Raw genomic sequence first — 19355 nt, 5'->3', positions numbered from 1 at the left:
CTGAATTGCTGCCTTTCTGCATTGATATGTAAATGAGGGTGCATCTACACAGCACTGTTATTGTACATCTTTTATTTGCCCATGTGTCTTCATACCCTGTGAGACATGAAATTAGCTTCAACCCAGGTAAATGTTTTTTTTTTTTTCTCTCTCTCTCTTTATGATGTCTTCAAGGGCAGTTTCAGGTGTTTTGTTTATGAACCATCCTCAGGACATGGCCTCGTGATTGCACTCTGACATTTTCATTTTCCTTGATAATGTTTTGGCTTTGAGGTACTTATGTGGATGATTGATTACCTTGTTGGGCCAACATACAGTACATGTCTGATGTAATTTGCACTTTGCAGAGACACTTATTGTGCTCATGCTCTTCATGTTTTTTTCAGCATCGTGGATGTGGGCCAGTGTGTCACTTTTGCCTTATCGAATAAACGCCTGACGGGATAACTAGAAGACGACAATACCTCTCGAGGTCAGTCAGTTTTGAATTTTGCATGCACAACAGATGCATGCAGAGTTGTGCTGTTATGCTTGACCCTGTTATGGCATGTAATAGCAGCACTCCATTTCTGATGCTGCAAACTGGCTGAGTGGATGCATTCCAGCAGTTTCACCAAGTGAAAATGCTGCAAACGTCTTTAACAGGAGTGCTAATCCAGACTACGCTCAGTCATGACACACTGAATGGCGATAATCTGTAAAATAAGTTGCTTACTTCATATTTTATGAATCTAGTCGCTCACAAAACTGCACACGGTGACTGTCCTCCTCAAAAGGCTGTGGTCAAGTGTTGCTATCACTGGATTTTAAGTTGTGTAGTAAGCAGTATCTTAAAATATTGATCTTAGCCGTTCCCTTAAATGTAAATTTTAGCAGTTCAAACTATTGACAGTGACCTCATTATAAGCACAAACTCGGCTCTCTCTGTTTCTCTTCCCCTGTCTCTCCCTCTCTGCACTAAGCCATCTGCTCTGGAGGACACCCAAGTCACACTATCCTGACTGACAATCCTCTGTGTGTGTGTGTGTGTGTGTGTGTGTGTGTGTGTGTGTGTGTGTGTGTGTGTGTGTGTGTGCGCGCGTGCATGCCTGTGTGTGTGTCTGTGTATTTCTCTCCTCTGTCTATAAAATAGTGGTTCCAAGCCAAAACGAACAACAGCTACATCACCAACAACAGCAATAACAACAGCGACAAGTGCAACAGCAGCTTGAATGATAACGCCAGGTAAAGCCCACAGCAATACTACACTCTCAGCAATCACACCAACCACAAATACAAGCACATCTGTCATTACAGCAAGCACCAAACATAACAATGACAAGTTAATATTAGCAACAACAATCACATCATATCCATCGTCATTTTGTGTCCTTTAATTTTGCATCATGTTGTATTGTATCATATTGTATGGTTTGGTATTGGCTAGATCAATAACCTGATTCAGAACTTAAGCTTCCAGATGAATGCCAGAAGAATGGGAAAACGCATTGAGTTACAAAATTATCTGCGGCGATCTTTAAATTATTGAATGTCTTTATTTTCATTGATGTGGTGTGGAATAAGTTTAGAGCTGCAATCAAAAAAACTTGCAAGCCTTCCATAGCATTACAGTAGCTGACACTGAAGTTAACATACTGTGACGTCCGGCTCTAGTTTGATAGCAAATGTATAATAGAAGTGATTAAGTCAATTACACATAACAGATCCACCCTGTCTTTCTAATGTCATGGTTTCACATGGTGAAAGGATGAAATTACTGTATCTTATTATATGTATCGTATCGTAACCAACATCAACAGTAACTACACTGCATCTAATAAGAAAAAAAAGCCTGAAACAGGTTGTGTGCAGTCCATTATTCTTTCTCTCTATCCTCTTTTTCCCTCTTCACATTCCATCATCATCCATCGTTTAGAGTCCTCCACTCTTCTTCTACTCTTCTATCTTCTCATGAGTCTTCCGCTGTGGTTGGTGGAGATCACCTGTCAGTCAAACAGCCAGTAATTAATTATTTTCTCCTGTTTAGAGCCATGCACCCTCATGGGCATTTCACTCCAACTCTACCTGTCCCTCTGGGCTGTGTTGCTTTTTAAGTTTGTTGAGCAAGGCAGTCTGTACAGGTGATTTCTTTATGGTATGTTGTATTGAGTGTTTTCTTTAACGATTTACTTTAAAGATTAGAAAGGCTGCTTTCAGTAATTTTATGTAAATGTAGGTTGGAGTTAAAACTTTCCTCATTTCCTCACCTATCCAAAATGGTAATTTTTTAAGCTCCAGCCTGCCCAATCCTTGCAGATTTAACTGCAGTCCATGCATCACTATTGTCTGTTCAGACATGGTGGCAGTGGCGGTTCTGCCTATGTTGCCGCTCTAGGTGAAATTACTGGCTTGTGCCTTTTCATGTTACTACTCCAAATGGGGCAGCATCAGTCAGCATCAAGCGAGCCGGCACTGGCCGGCATTAAGCCGCTCACCTGTCAGATCCGGCAGACCAGACCGGGTGGGCGCGGTACCGGCCGGTGCCGCGGCCGGCCCGCCTGATGCCGACTGATGGCACTGATGGCATGTGCGGGTCAATACGGTAGTCTAGAAAACTGGCGATTTTTTTTCTCGTGCGCCCCCAAGTAGATTGCGCCCTGGGCAGTTGCCCACACTGCCCATAGCAAAAACCGTCCCTGCATGGTGGCTATCGCTGATCATGCTGATTTCTTCTACTGTACATTCCAAAAGAACCGCTGCTGCTGCTGGAAACATACAGTAAAACTCATCACTTCCTTGTTTTTTGGGATAGCTACGTGGGGTGAATTCCCAAAAGGATTGCACACCTTTTGTAGCCGCTAAACCTGCACAAGTAAGACAAAAAGAAACTGTGTGAGTCACTAAGCTCCCGCAAAGGGTGAAATGCACCCTCAACTGCATTGCCAAGCCAATGGCATCGCAGTGCACCTTTGCGATTTGCATGCACTTAAATTAGGCAGTATGCATACATTTGGCCCAAAATTGGTTCCTTTCTATGCAAATGAGCCCCATTGCAAAAACAGTCCAATTCACCAAGACCAGCATTAACAGCCACACACAGTTAAATGAGTTGGTGGTAACTGAAGTGCAAGGGGAGGCACGCCCAGACTTTCCAGTGATCATGGCAGCAGGTAAGGGCATCATCGTACATACTTGAGAGGCAATATTTCAAATGAGAATATCACTTTTTGATTTAACTGAGACTGAAATCATTGGCAGATACAAATTGCCAACTAGATCGAACAATTTTTGCTGTACTTGATGACGTCAAGGATGACGTGGAGCCTGCCTGCTGTGTTGTTGGTGCAAAGGCAACATTTACACTTTGCCACATGGGTAATTACAGTTGGACGCAAAACAAAAGCAACTTGCACTCAGCTGCATGTTTGCGCTGTAATATCGTTAGCTAAATATCTTTTGTGGATCGGACCTTGAGACGGGGCAGATAGCAGTTGCAAGTGATGCGCAATTCATGGTGCTATCAGCTGCCACAATCCATTCTTTGTGAATTCACCCGAGCGTTTGAACGGCAAATGTAATACTTTCATGAATCTATTCATTTTTATTTTTTTTATATCAATAGAGACCAGCAAAATGTCACACATTGGTAATGTTAATACTTAATGCTTAATGCTTAATTGATCCTTATATGGAGCGATGCCAGTCTCTGTCTGTTCTCACTTCATCCTTGCAGCAAACGTGTGTATGTGACTGCATGGTGGAGTACAAAAAGCTACTACTTAGATAGACATGCACTTGCGTGCACGAACACACACACAGTCACAAAGACTCTTGTGGAGGCTCTTGACCCTGCATTACATTGGACACACACATACCACAGTTAAACCTACACGCACACTAAACACACACACCCATACACACACACACACCAACACAGACACTCTTGACCCTGCTCTGTATTGAAGCGAGCCAGCGTTTTGTCAGTCAGTCAGACAGTCTCCTTCCACAGCTTCAGCGACTTGGAGAGAGGCTGACGGCTGATAGAGATTTTCTGGAAAGAAAGAGATGCTCTCGAAAGACAAAAACTAATGGAGACGGGGGTGAAGACAGAGAGAGGGAGGGCAGAAGGAGAAACAAAGTGAGAAACATGAGGGAATCAGCAGGTGAGAGGTGAGGGAGAAGGCGAGACAGACAGAGAATGAAAAAGCCAAAGAAATGAATACATACTCCAAAGGTGCAAGGTTTGGATGAGTGTGTGGTTGGGTTGGAGAGGACTGAGAAAGGCAAAGAGACAGGCAGCCAGACAGGCACGCATCTCCATACTGATTATGCAGGGCCTATTGTCCTGCCGCGGCTCACTAATTATTGCAATGCACAGTGTACTGCTCTTCAGAAACCGTTACGAAACTCGGGTAAGAAGTCTGACCTCTTTTTTTTGTCCGGTGGACTTGTTGGTTCTTGCAGCAAAGGGGAGAGAAAGGAAGAGTGAGGAAGAGTGTAGCCAAAGGTGGGAGTGAGTGAGGGAAGGGAAAGTTTTGGGGAAAAAAAATGTGGAAGGAAGGGTTAAAGAAAAAGGAGACGAGGGAGAGAATGAGGCTATATTGGCTGTGCAAGATGGGGAGTTTTGGAACAAAAAGGTGAATGAGAAAGCAGAGAAGGTGGGGGTGTAGGAAAACTGGAAGAAGACAGCTTCTCTGTTGAAGAAGAAAAAAAAAGAATTGCTTGCTTATTTACTGGACAGTACAACTTCCAATGTTTTAATTAACTGCCATTTGTGTGACTTGCTCAAGACAGTATATACTAAGTTTAGGTATTTACTTAAAATGAAACAATGAAGGGATCTTAATGACATACAGAAAAAAAAAAAATCTGTTAAGTTGGAGTGTACATGTGGAGTGTAATTTGAACAATTACCACACTGATCCCTTTCACATCTACAAATATTTCCCCACCAGAGCACCACTCAGAGCTACACCTAAAATCCAAATGGCCTCACAAAGCGATTAATTGGATTATTCCACTAATGCATCCATTTCATGTATCAGTGTTCCCCCTCACATAATAATAGCGTTTTTAAAGGGGCAAGGAGGGGCACAGCTCTAAAAGGGGCGGTGCCTGTTAATTTATGGTAATTGTCTGCTGTCTCTTCTTGGGAGAAATCTTAATTAGGTCTTTGTTAAATGAAACGTATCACACTTTACAAAGTAATACCAACAATATAAATTCAGATCCACTTTCATGTTTTGTTGTCAGCCTGCTATTGTTTCTCTTCATGTTTCACAAAAAACAAAAAAACAAAAAAACAAAAAAACTCACCTCAATACTCTTGCACTGTGACATTTATTCCCAATAAACGTTTCGCCAGCAAGCTCTTTTATATTTGTTTTTAGACATCCTTAATAAAGGCACACCATTAAAGGAAAAACTGTAACACTTTTTTGCAATTTTTCAATCTTTCCCCACTGTGTGCCATCTTATACTGCAGTAACACTGAAAAAATAGCAGAAGAGCAAAATAGTGAAAAATATATACCTTGCTATGGGGAAAAATATGTAAATGAAAAGAAGATCAGCTGATAGAGAAGATATATTCGCATCAGATTTCCTCATTTAAGAGACAGGGTGACCTGCCTTGACACCTTGAAGAACTGCATTCAGTTTAGTAGTTGAATTTTAGTAATGTAATGTATAAAATAAAAATTACAAGGCAAAGATATCCAGGAGGTTGGTGATGCTTTTACAGCTCTTAACGAGGGAATATAAGGTTTGATATCAGGAAAAATGATAAACTATACAATGCAATAAAGTGAGTGCAAAAATCATGCAATCAAGTTTTTCCACCTATCTTCACTTTGCCCAGTTGTACATGAGCTAATTGTATGAGCACACTCACAGACACACACACACATACAAAAACACATACACACACCCTAAAGTATTCCATTTAGACCAATGCCACCACTCCATAATGTTCTCTCCCAAGGCTAATGCAGTGTGTGTGTGTGTGTGTGTGTGTGTGAGAGAGAGAGAGAGAGAGAGGACAGAGAGAGAGAGAGAGAGGGGGATAATAGTATTGTTGGTAATGGATGTGAAGGGCCTGAAATTGGATGTCATTAGGACTACAAGGCTTTACTACATACTTTACATGGACACAATGGAGTAGAAAGCTGGCGAGGGGGGGTAGAGGGGTGGGGGTGGGGGGCGAGAGGGGTACCAGATTTTGAAATTGGGGTGGGAATTTTTTTTTTTTTTTTTTTTTTTGAGGGGGGTGTTTTCAGCCACATGAAGAATTCTCCCTGCTACTGTACTGTGTCCATTCACCGAGGCTATAGCGCCTTGAATAGGAGGGGTGTATGAAATTTCACCACTATTTGCGGACCTGTCATCACTACCATATTTTTGTATTTTTGTTATGACAACCTACCCCAAAAGCTACCCTTCCAACAATTACTGTACAACCCAGCAACGTATACCGTGGTGATATGAGAGTGCTATTCAAAAACACTGTCCAGTTTGAAATGTGTGACGCAATAAAGCACAATAAGCTGATCCACTATAGGAATTAATCAAATTAATCAATTCTCTGTGCCCAGTCTGATTTGTATTTGCAGTCTCAGTGCTACCAGCTGATGTGGATCAAGTAAGGCATATAACTACACAAAAATGGCTCGGCTAGCTGGAGTTAAGATGATACCAGTGTTAATTGCTAGAAAATAATCACAATAGTTTTGAGACCATTGAGATTTTAAAAACAGGGAAGGGTATGGTGGCTAATGGTAAGACTTTGTAGTTATTGACTGGCAGTTGTGGGTTAGGAGAAGAAGGATGACATGAGGGGTAAAGGGAAGGAAGGACATCAAAAAAAAAAAAAAAAAAAAAAAGGAGCTAACTAAGGACCAAAGCTATAGAAATGGAAGGACAAATGATGTCATTTATGCAGGCAGAACCCATATGCAGCCCAGGCAGGCAGATACAGGGGTAAAAAATGTTTTTTTTTTTTTTTTTTTTTTTCAATGGTAAATTGCAGAGAGGATGAAGGCAGACTGGTGCTCAGGCCTTGGTGGAGGTGCATGAGTCTTGGCAGTGGAGTGCAGGTTGAGTGAGCTTACAGGTGGACTTGGTGAGGTTACGACGGAGGGAATGAGGTATCAGGTGGGCAGGTAAAGCAAACTGGCAAAAACTTGCAAGCGGGCAAAAACTGGAAGAATGGCACATAGTCAATGCAGGAAGCGTGGCACGTCCATCATATTGTGTTAGGCTTCCGGCTTCTGTAGCAGCACCGAGATGACAAGAATAGCAGCTGTGCTGATTTCCAGATGACGGCAGGTAGTGCAGGTAGAGTGCAGAAGAGAGAGGAGACACACCCACACCACACACAAACACACTGAGACTGACAGGGGAGACAAGGAAACAAGGCGAGCAGGGCACACAGGAGACACTGATCCTTTGTCTGACTCAGGTTTGTGCAAGTTAGAATCCACAGCGCCGACCACGGCTCTGAAATATCAGTAGCCTCACTGTGTTGTGTGTTGATAAATCCGTGGCGCTGTCCATGGTGCTGAAGCGGGGCAGGTAATGTGCCTGAGGAAATAAACCTGTACTGACCACACCGCACTCAGCTGCTACTGTAACATAATTCAAAATTAAGTTTACACCATCAAAACTATGGTATGTTTTGACACATGACACAAAAGCATTATTAAAATGCTTAATGTCCACATCCAGTAAATGCATAACCCTACACAAAATATGTATTTAGTCTAAAAGCAGTTCTATTCAAATATAAATCGGGATTGTAATATCAAGAATTAGGCTAGGCTTATATGATAATCCTGCCATCCTCATATAAAGTAGCATACAGAAGTGGATTTGATTGTGGGTCTCTTCCTCTCCCTCATGAAGAGGAGCACAAAAGCCGATAGCGGTAAAAGAAATTGTGGCAGCAGCATAACAGAGGTCCGGTCAGAACTTAACAGAACTTGGAGAAAAAGTGCCTTTGCATGCTCATTACCTTTCTTCTTTTTAAGAGTTATGGTAAAGGCATGCTGCAACAGTATCTTTTGGGAGATGTTCATGGGGGTGTTTGTCAGTGGTGTGGGAGCAGGTTGGTACTCCCATTTGGCTGCCCCCCCCTTTTAAAAAATAACAAATTATCTACTGGGAAAGCAACAAAATGAGACTAGGAGGAGGATGGTGAATGAATGATGGAGAGGTTCAGCGAAAGAGAGTCAAGAAGAAGGTAAGGGAGGTAGGAGGAGAGCGCCGATGTTAGAGAAAGAAGCAGAGAGAAAGACAGGGAGAAAGTTTTGTTAAAATGATTCGAGAATAGAGCACAGACACACACACACACACTTATAATAACTCTTCAGATCAGGGCAGGGTCATTCCTTTGGAATAAATGAATAGTAATTGATTGGAGCAAGAACGGCACTCAATGCCCAGTGTGGCTCCTTCACCACCCACTAATCTACAAAGAGGGTTTGTTCGTGTGTGTGTGTGTGTGTGTGTGTGTGTGTGTGTGTGTGTGTGTGTGTGTGTGTGTGTGTGTGTGTGTGTGTGTGTGCTGCACGTAGGTGTATGTGTTTTTTTGTGTGTCTTAAGTATCAGTCTCCAGTCTGTTAGGAGTCTGAATAGAAGTTGTCTGACAGGCAGATATTAGGCCGTCATGGCCAACATGAATAGAACAGACTCAGATAGCAAGAAACATAAACAGTCATTAACATACACACCCCTCTTTCCTCTTGAGAGGACAAAGACACACACACACACACACATACACATGTTCATATGGACACACTGACTGACTCATACAGACACACAGAAAAAAGTACATAAGTACATACACACATTTTGCACACGGACACCAAATCAGGAGAAAGGCACACATACACGTGCGTGCGCACACACACACACACACACACACACACACACACACACACACACACACACACAGAGGCCAGAGGTGCCCAGGGCATCCTTTGCAGAAACTGCCAAGGGATAATAGAAAGGCTTGAAAAGACTTGCAAATTATAGGACTGAGAGTGAAATTAATGTATAACACACACACACACACACACACACACACACATAGAATGTTCTTTTTCTTCATTGTCTGTGAAGAGAAAAGACAGCCATCTGAATTGTGTGCAGCCTCATTGATTGTGGACTAAATTAGTTTCTTTCTGACGGGGTTTGTTGACTTTCAAGGACAAGCCAGAATGAACATGCATGTGCAAAAACACACGCACATGCACACACTTATACACACTCAAACACACACACACACACACACACATTGCACAGCGTTGAAGCTACAGTAGACGTATCGATCAGTGTGTGCACGTGTGTTCACGTAGCATGTAACGTGGCTGATGTCCTGTCTGACCAGTTTTTGGCAGAGCAAGAGGAGAGGCTTTCAACAGGAAAACCATATCTGTGTTGCTACTTTGATTTTGGCTCCTATAACATGACAAAATTATGCTGAGTTAGCATACTGTAGCAAGCGCTAAGTACACACTTAATGGATGCAACCACTCCACAAGCATCATTTTTAAGATGTCTCTTTCTGCCAACATGGTGCCGGTGCCTAATCCAGAACCAGTTCCATGCCTTTCTACTGGTTCCAGTGCCTAAACAGCTCCACAAAATTGCTGGTCCAAAACTTGAGAGGGGCTACCACGTGAGATTCCCCGGATTTAGCCTCAGCTTCACCACCACCAGAGGCCTTCTCGACAGTGAAAAGATGGGTTCTCTGCGGAAGAGACCAGTGCTCTGTTGGCAGTCTGGGCCTCCGACGAAATTCTACCCAACTTCCAGTGCATAACGTACAGCTATGAAAGCTGTCAAAATGCAGGCTGGTTCTTAAAAGGCACCGAGGCAGAAGTGGCTCTGCACTGGCACCAGCCTAGTGGCAAAGAGATATAATACAGTAGTCTTCCAAACAAAAGTCAACCAGTCAGATGTATTTTTCATTGGCCTGCCATGATGTGAGCAATGTCAGCTTCTACCCGTTTTGCTGTCTCTGCTATTTGCAGACCATGAAATGACCAGTGAAGAATTATAGAAGACTAAAAATTTAAATTTCATTCAGGCCGTTGAAGTCAGGGATGATGATACACAAAGCGCCGATGCCTTTCATCGCCTAACCTTGACATTCATGATGTTCATGCAGATCAGTGTGAATTAGAGACACGCTGAAGAAAAGAAACGCTGCACCTTTGAGTTTTGAGATGAACCGTTTTTGAAGTATTTATTAAACTGAGAACTGTGCTCGCTTGGAGTACTGTCTCTGATTATCTTTTTCAGTTTCATTATTGAGACTTGAGATAGGGGTTTTATGCAGGCACCTACAGTGACACGGTGACTTTATTGTCCCAAGGTACATGTGTGTCCAATCAGAGCAGGTATACAGTAAAGTCATGGAAAAAAATCTCCTTTGCTGTGGAATTCGCGATCAGCAATATTTATTTGTCTATTTTCTTAATCATTTTTAAAAATACAGGAATTAGTCGCAATACAAATCAAGTGAATATGTATCTCATTTTACTCACTAATGTGTTTTTGCTTGTGCATATTACTGCTGTGATAGGGAAAACTTGTATTCATTTGATATTGCATAATCAGGCATGTTGTTTTATTATGTTTTAGTACAACTTCATCCTATTTGTGGGGATTTTTTATCCATTTTTATTATTTTTCTTACACATTATGGCCTCAGTTGCTACCAGCCTTCTTTTTGAGATGGACAACCATGACTCTTTGAAATTTAATGACGGATTCTGAATGGGTTTCTTGGGCCTTTAAGTCATTAAAGCTCACCGGTCTGTCCATAAATGACCCTGTAAATTTCCATTTACTGGAGGAAAGAAATGGAAACAACCCATCAGAGTCATTCATTTTTGACAGAGTCATATTTTGTTGTGTGTATCGCTTCCACTGGTAGCTGGAGAGATTGCTACCGTCATTGTTATTCTTTAATATGTCTTGCGGCGGTCACCTGTCACTGTACATTGATGGCAACGATGCGCTAAATGATGCATGCTGGGAACTGTGACCACCTTTGTGCGGGGGAGCGGGATCTTTGTTTCCTGCTTTTCTGCAGGGGATCGAGGCTGTGAGGAGTCGTGAATAAAATATCATCACAGAAGCATGCAAATTCCTCATGTAAGGAATACACACACACACACACACACTAATCCACATAGATGCACATGCACGCTGTGAATAATCACTGTGATGATTTATTAGTGTCAGTGATGTCTTGCTGACCTTCCTTGTGTATGCAGTCTGCATCAAATGTGTTGGAGTATTAACCAGTGCAGGACAGAGAGGAGGCAGAGGAGGAGGAGGAGGAGGAGGTGAAGCTTGGGAGAAAGAGTTTTGGGTGAATGAGGAGGAAGAGGGGGAGAAGTAGAAAGGAGTGTGTGTGTGTGTTTGTGTGTGCACATTTGTGTCAAAGCCAAGACAGAGCTCATTTCAGTTGTCTTTATTTTCCTGGAAGTGATTATTAGTGACAGTTGTAGTGTGAAAGACAAGATAGTGGGATTATAAAGACTACTCTGCCATGTCACACACACACACACACACACACACACACACACACCTATACATGCACATGTTGATCCTGCAGTGGAGGGAGTGACACAGGAACAGAAAGGATATGGAGAAGAAAGAAAGAAAGAAAGAAAGAAGGAGAGACAGTACCCTCTTGTAAAAGCATGTTTCATCTCTCCTTAAAGGAAACATCCACCCTAAAATGCTTAAAAACAGCAGTTTGGGGTCCATTTCGTTGTTTGCTTTTCTTTTTCCTTTGGAAATCGTTAAACGTAAAGTACCTGACATCATGTTGATGTTGCACTGTTGCACTGAAGTTTCATGGCTATTCATTTTCATTCTGTAGATGCTGGATATCAATGTAAAAATGCATCACTCCCCAAAGGTTCATCAAATTTGACCGAGCAGTGTCGGAAGTAGGAGCGTGAACCTTCACACGCTGTTGGCCTGGTGGTGGCACTGTGGAGTCCAATCCATACTCCCTCCCTTTATCTTCAAACATGGGGACAAAGATGAGAACAGGAATCAATAATATCCTGTCGTAAAATATAGAAAATATAGAATTAAGCAACTGTGAATTCGTACAATGTTTTGTTCTGCTCTCTTCTCTCTCCCACCTTTAATCCTTTAGTCTCCTTTTCTCACTCACTTTCGCTCACCGCTACCTCTGCTTCCTCACAAACCATAAAACCAGCAAACCAAATGTTTGGGCCCCAAATGTGGGAGCAGTAATTAAGACTAATAAATAAATAACTACTGTCCTTCTGAACATGCACAATGTATCTGATAAATAGGTGAGTGTGTATGCAGAATGTACATATTCATGAGGAACATGTGTGTTTGTGTAATATTGTAAAGGCAGCACTGTGTGTCCCTTTAGGAGACCCGTAGTCCCCTCACAAGGCTCTCTTCCAAACCCAGAGGCTACACCTGAGGAGTGAGAACTGAGCGTGTGTGTGTGTGTGTGTGTGTGTGTGTGTGTGTGTGTGTGTGTGTGGCTAGGTGCTCACTGTCCATTGCCATATTGGGGGCAGTCCAACTGGCAAAGCAAAGATGGCACCCTTAGTACCATACACAAACACACAGTTACACACACACAGTTACACACACACACACACACACACACGGTCCAGGCCAGCAGAAGATTCGGAGGCTTCAGTGTACTCTGTAAATCAGAGAAAATCCTGATTCAAATTTGCCATAAGCGGCAGAACTCAGAATTCACAAAACATTTTACAGAAAAACGTCAGATATCATGAGCCTGCTGAACTTCTCATTTTTGCCTATAGATCACCTGTCAATCAAACATTATGGACGCAGCTTTGTCTTTGAATTTGTGAATGATCGAATTTTGAGTTCCTTCTTCTCGTTGTTTCAAACAAACCAGATACATAAAACACATCACTTCATTTGCAGCTGAGTATCTCTGCTGGCAGAGACCTTCCAGACACAAAAAAGACCAATTACCAAGTTTCGTGACAGTATAAAGTGAGTGAAAGATATTGCATTTGAAGGTAAATGTGGTGGCAGATGGCACAGTCAACAGGATTCTGCTTCTGCAGACTCGGGTTTGAATCATGTGTCAAGCAAGATCTGTGTTTGTTTTCAGCAAACCTTAGCTAACATTTCATCCTGTTAACCATGATGACAAACCTTTCTTAATCTTAACCAAGCAGTTTTGGTGGTTAACGAAGCTAACAAAGCAAAGGAAAGTGGCTAAAGTAGCTCACGAGTTAATGTCACAGTCATGATGACGTTGACCCAGGCTCCACTACATTGGCTATATGTCTAAAAGTCCATATTTTTTATTCAGAAATGTTAACATTTCAGCATATTTGCTGTTTTTCAGAACCGTTAAATGGCCACCTGTTATTCTGGTGACTGGGTTGAGGTTGAATCAACTCTGTTCCAGGGAAAGTTGTTGTCCTCACCCCACTATCCTCCACTATTTGTCAGGGATCATTCATTTGCACACCACCTTTCCTCTGTTTGGTAACAGAGCATAAATACCAAAGATTGTCTTTTGCTCTGTTTTTAAGAAAATGTATTCTGAAATAGCTAGTAGTGGAAACTTAAGTGGAAAGTGCTGCAGAAGAAGAAATCTGGCAAATGTGCAAAAGAGCGATGTGAGCTCCTAAAGTGGCAATGCTACATTTCATGCTTTTTAACCAAAACTTTGAGAATGGAGACCAACAGTGAGAAGTTTCACGCTGCGCCTGGCAGGTCACTTCTATCAGTCGACGATGAGGAGTGGAAAAACATACATTTATTTCTATTTCAAGTGTCACACATAAAATAAAGGGAGAAATGATGTTGTTATTCTCATATATTGTAGTGGCCATCAAGTCCCATCCATCAAAATCCACATTAAGGCCTTTTAGTGGGCTTGCCCTCCAAAACGCTGCCCTCTCCACCCCACACAGATACTGTATATCAGTCCATCGGTGAATAAGGGCCTATCTGGAGTGGACTAGGGGGTACTTAAGGCTATCTGCAGCTAATTCAAGATATGTGAAATTGAAGGGAGATAGGACAAGAGTGGAGAGAGGGAGGGGTGAGAGAAAGAGAGAGAGAGATAGTGGGGGGAGAGAGCGAGGGAAAGACAGAAGAAGAGAAAGGGAGAGAGGGAGAGATGAGAGAGACATCTTGGAAAAGCTTTCAGATAAATGTAGAAATGATAAATAGAAGCACACAAGGACAGAAAATGTATATGGTGGGTGCTTGAATGTGTGTTTTTGTGCATCCTGTGTATACACTTATGTCTGTGTGTGTGTATGTGTGTGCACATGCACATGCACATGCATGTGTGTGTGTGTGTGTGTGTGTGTGTGACTTTGAGGTGCAGTCCTTGGCACACGGACGCCGCTCCATTATCTGCCTGTCTTCCGTCCGCTCAGCCTACTCTGCCTCGGGCAACTTTCTACTTTAAAGAGCTGTCCAATGGACACACACACACAGACACACACACTTGTATATGCATGCACACACACACACACACACACATATACACACACACACACACACACACACACTTCCTCTTCCTCGCTCCATGTTCCGGTGGGGCAGGGTGGTTTGGCATGGAAGTGGTTGGCTAACAGCTTGCAGGAGTAAGGTGACATTTCTCTGTATGCAGAACAGTGTGTGTGTGTGTCTGTGTGTATGTGTGTGTGTGTGTGTGTGTGTGTGTGTGTGTGTGTGTGTGTGTGTGTGTGTGTGTGTGTGTGTTTAAAACCAATAGGTACATCTCTGAAAGTTCCTGTGCTTGGGTTTCTACATTTGTGTTTGAGCATGTGTGTGTTATGTACAGTTTTTGTCTGTCATTAATGCAGAACACATTATTTTGTCTGTGTGTATGTGTGTGTGTGTGTGTGTGTGTGTGTGTGTGTGTGTGTTTGAACAGGACTAAAAATTTAGTCCTGTTTAGTCAAATTGTGTGAATTTCTTCATCTACACAAGCAGGAATTGAAATATGGGTGTAAATGGGCAGACAATTTCCAGTGCACTCATAGGGAAAAAAACAAATCATCTACTCAAGGTACCAATAAAAGAGAGAAAACGGCTTCTTAGGAATATCCTGCATCATTATATGCAGCATCACACTATAATGCTTTATTCAGACATGTAATCATGTTTGCGTTCATGAGCCCCAATTTCTACCAGGCTTAATGAATACCCAGTTTCTATAATAACATACATCTATTTCTGCCCTCTATTGTTATTAGACAATGTGACTGACTGATTGATTGATTGATTGATTGATTGATTGATTGATTGATTGATTATCGAAGTCCATGTGTTCATGCATAGACTGACCTCAGAAATGACAAAATTAAGTCTGACGTCACCGTGTCTTTATGGTTCCATAGGTGATTTCTAGTTGGGGACAATGAATAGCTTTTGAAATAAATGGCCCTTTAGTAGTTAAATTCAAAGACATGTTCTTTACTTATCTGTATATGTCTCTATTTTTCCTGAGATATGTCATTTATCTGTAACTGTTTTCAAGTCAATGCTGTTATTTAGCTAAATACAAGCTTACCACTGCGATGCAGACAAGCAAGCCCTTCTCATTCCCAGGTCGTCAGATACTGCAGCGTTGTCATGCCTGTCCTGTGTCTGACACCGATGTCAAAGGCAAACTGCAGCGTCAGCATGAGACACACTGGGGTTCGTCACTTTTATCACATTATTATTATTTCCTTTATTTATTCAGGGAGGGTCAGTTGTGAGCAAGCTCTCTTTTCCAATGACGCCCTGATTACAAAACACAATAAAAACATACATAATATCATGATTCACAATTACATACAGGTTGCAGAACATTGAACAATACGTTTTTGAAGCAATCTAAAGAAATCAGGTGATCTAGACCCAGGACATTCTGCAAGTCATTCTGCATAAAATTGAAAAGCAGTCTTCCCTAATTCTGTCCTTACATTAGGAATGTTTAAAATCAAAATCTCTCGTGAACGAGTGTGCAAGTTACATGTTTGTTTCGGGGGTTTAGGTTTAGGCAACAAAATGGAAAACAGGAGGCAGTCTCGGTCATACGCGAAGGTCTTTGCCCCAACAAAATTGTGTCACTGAGGCGAGATGGGCCCCCCTCAGAGAGTGAACCTGGGTCTCCTGTGTGAATGTCCTGTGGCTCGTACGTTTGTCCCAGCTGAGCATTTCAGCAGAAGTGTCAACACTTGATGATCAGAAAAGTTTTAGTCCCCTGCTGTTAAAAGACAGAGGAGTCATAGCCAAGTCTTGCTGCCCAAATGGCTTGAGAGACCAAAGTTGAGGTGTTGCCATAGTGACGCAGCACTGTTCTCTTCTGCCATTTCTTCAACAACAATAATTCAGCCAATCATTGCAGTGCATCCACCACAGCACTGTCTCCGGTGGTCCACAAATCCAAAGGTGCACGACTCTGTGCTGAGACCCCCCGACGACTCTCCACGCAGAGTTGCACATGCCACAATTATGAAATATCTTCTTGAAAAGCTTGCGATAAACAGTGCGTGATGAGACGATAATGTGAAATCCCATTATTCTCATTAGTTCAAGTCATATGCTGTGAGCCCATGTGAGATAAAGCCAATGTCTACGACTATGCTTCCTCACTCGTGTCTCCACCCTGCAAGGATAGGAAAGAAAGCTCACTTGTTGTCACCTCCGTGTACCTCCACCTTCCTAAGAATACTCCAGAGGAAAGAGTTTGATTAGTGCCTGCTGACTGCATTCGATTCATGACTTTTCTCATTGGCTTTTGTTCAGATTTACAAGGTGACCTGGGGGCACGTTCTAATCAGTAGTTACGCTTTCACTGCTATTTAGTTGAGAAATCCACAAGGGGCTCATTTTGTTGCTTTTTCTTAAGGCTTTTTTTCTCAGATGCCTTTTTGCAAGAATTGTATATTTAATATTTTTAATTATTTTAATAATTTAACAGTTTTTCTTTGAGGATAAGTAAAGCTTATAAAAGTTTTAAGGTGTAAAGGGCTGGGAGAATAGAGGTGAGTTGTGTAGACATTGCAGATGAGGGGATGGCAAATGGCAAGCTAATGAATAGAGGGTGAACAACTGAGTGTGTGTGTGAGTGTGTGTGAGTGTGTATGTGTGTGTGTGTGTGTGTGTGTGTGTGTGTGTGTGTGTGTGTGCGCGCGCGCGCCTATCGACCAATCAACAGTACACCTTGAAGACACAGCAGATAAGAGAGGAGATAGGCTCACCTTGAGATGCACACTGTATCTAAACATAACATCACACAAGTGCGCAAACACACACACACACACACACACACACAGCATGAACACATTCACGCAGCAGCATTCCTTGTTGACCTGAGGCTTTTACAAGCTTTTAATATTTTAATAACTTTGCCGTGAGAAAGGGCTGGCAGCTACTTTGTGTGCAGAGGATGGTGGGCTGAATAGATTAATTAGAAAAGACAAAGAAAACGTAACCTGTGGCTTCTAACCAGCGTCTCATCAGCTGCAACAGCAGGTTGAATTAACAGCCAGGATGCACAGGTAACACGAGAGTCAGACATCACAACCACCTCAGTTTGCCAAGTATGTAGAATATTCGTACAGGATGTGGTTTATTTTTGAGACTTTCATCCTTAATAGATGAGTTTCAGTAACAACAGGACCTAACATGTGGTGTAAAAACGACAATGGGGAAACAATTAAAATCACTGTAGACAAAAGTGCATTTTATACTAGAATGAAAACAGCATTTTTGCACATAAACTTACACTATTTGATGCATATTTGGGGTTGAAAAGTGTCTCTGCATAGGTGTTGCGTACGAGCCCACGAATCCAAACTTGGTTTTATGCAAGTTTGGGAAATCAGTGACATGAACATCGGTGCATACGTGTACAAGCTTCAGTGTAAGTGCCGCTGCATTGTTTATGACTTCAAAATGCACTTAAGAAGCATCACTTAACATTTACATTTCAGGACAACTGCAGCTATAAAGTGAAAAGTGATAAATGTTTTTTTTTTTTTTTTTTTTTTTTGTTATTTTAAAGATAATGACATCAATCTATATTACTTGTAAAAGTTAGAAGGCAGGGTCAGGGTTGATCTTTTTCTTGGAAAGAAAAAGAAAGAGAGGCAGCAGCACCTCAATGCTCTTCCATTTCCTCTTGTGAACTTTCCTGGCTGTGCCACAGTAAAGTGAGAAATCACCAGTATTTTGTCATCAGCAAACAGTGAGGGAAAGGAAATAAAAATGGTAGTTTGGTTGGACTTTACATGAAATACATGCTGCTGTGCAGCGGGATGAACAGAATTGCTTTTGCAGTTGCCTTAGTTAACTGACACATCTTGAATTTAGCCCAGACAAGATAGGACAAAAACATGCCATAGAAATGATTTTCATTTAGAATTTATTTAGAGAAATATGAGATCGTATACTCACCACCTTTCCCTTTGGTAAATGATTGATCAGCTGCAAATTAAAATAAAATAAAATAAAAACCAAGCAGTCACTTTTGTTTTGTCAGAGAAATGTTCTTTAGTGTTGCCGTTACACATGGTGAAGATGACCGTGTGTAACTGCATTAAGATCTCAATAAACAAAAATTTGACTCCATATTGTGGATGACTTTTGTGTTGAAAAACACAGTATAGAGCAACTCAGCCACTCACTGAAAATTTTACAGAGATGTTTCGCATATGGTCTTTTTTATGCTTTTCTGTGTCAATCAAGTGTGTGAAAGACCGGTGAGAGTAAGCTGAGGAATGGCGGACCTCCTAGAGTGTGTGCATTGGAGCATAGCTAGTGGGTATTCTGCATGCACACACACACACACAACTAGGTATGATACCCAATAGGGGGATAATAAGGTGCAGTTGGATAAAGATGCAGGGAGGGATGGATTGAAAGGAAGTCTCCAGGGAAAGATAGAAACATCACTTCATGTCCCCCGCTGTTACCACACACCCTACATCCGTAAGTCACACACAAACACACACACATGCACACGGAGGAATGGGGGACCTCCCATGGTGTGATCGCGGCCTCGGGACAGAGCTTAGGCTTGGCCTGGTGTAGCAAGCGAAGGTTCAGATGCCAAAACCTTTAACACCGCGCTGGCCACCTTCCACTCCTCTCCTCTCCTCAGCTCCTCCTCTCCTCTGGCTCCCCTCCCTCTACCTGCTTGCCTTCGGGGTCTCCCTGTCACCGTGGGGGGGCTCGAGGCCCAGCGGGGTTCACATATGTGTGTTCAAAATTCAGCCATGTACTCATATCTCCACTTACCTGCCCACCTCCGCTCTCACCAAGACAAAAAGAGAGCAGGAGATAAAGAGCACATCTGATTCCCTC

The 19355-nt window shown here is 42.2% G+C and overlaps 1 long non-coding RNA gene across 1 annotated transcript in view; it reads left to right on the top strand.

Moving 5' to 3' along the window:
• Positions 1–392: 392 nt before the first annotated feature.
• Positions 393–19355, top strand: part of LOC115374749 (uncharacterized) — a 61831-nt gene continuing 42868 nt past the window's right edge. Inside the window, exons 1-2 of the long non-coding RNA XR_003929656.1 lie at positions 393–472; positions 1133–1224. This is a non-coding gene — a long non-coding RNA (uncharacterized LOC115374749). The remainder of the gene's footprint in view (positions 473–1132; positions 1225–19355) is intronic.

The sequence above is a fragment of the Myripristis murdjan genome, chromosome 2 (genome assembly GCF_902150065.1).
Source record: "Myripristis murdjan chromosome 2, fMyrMur1.1, whole genome shotgun sequence".
NCBI lineage: Eukaryota > Metazoa > Chordata > Actinopteri > Holocentriformes > Holocentridae > Myripristis > Myripristis murdjan.
The sequence above is the reverse complement of the archived record's forward strand: the minus strand, read 5'-3'. Positions and strand labels throughout refer to the sequence as shown.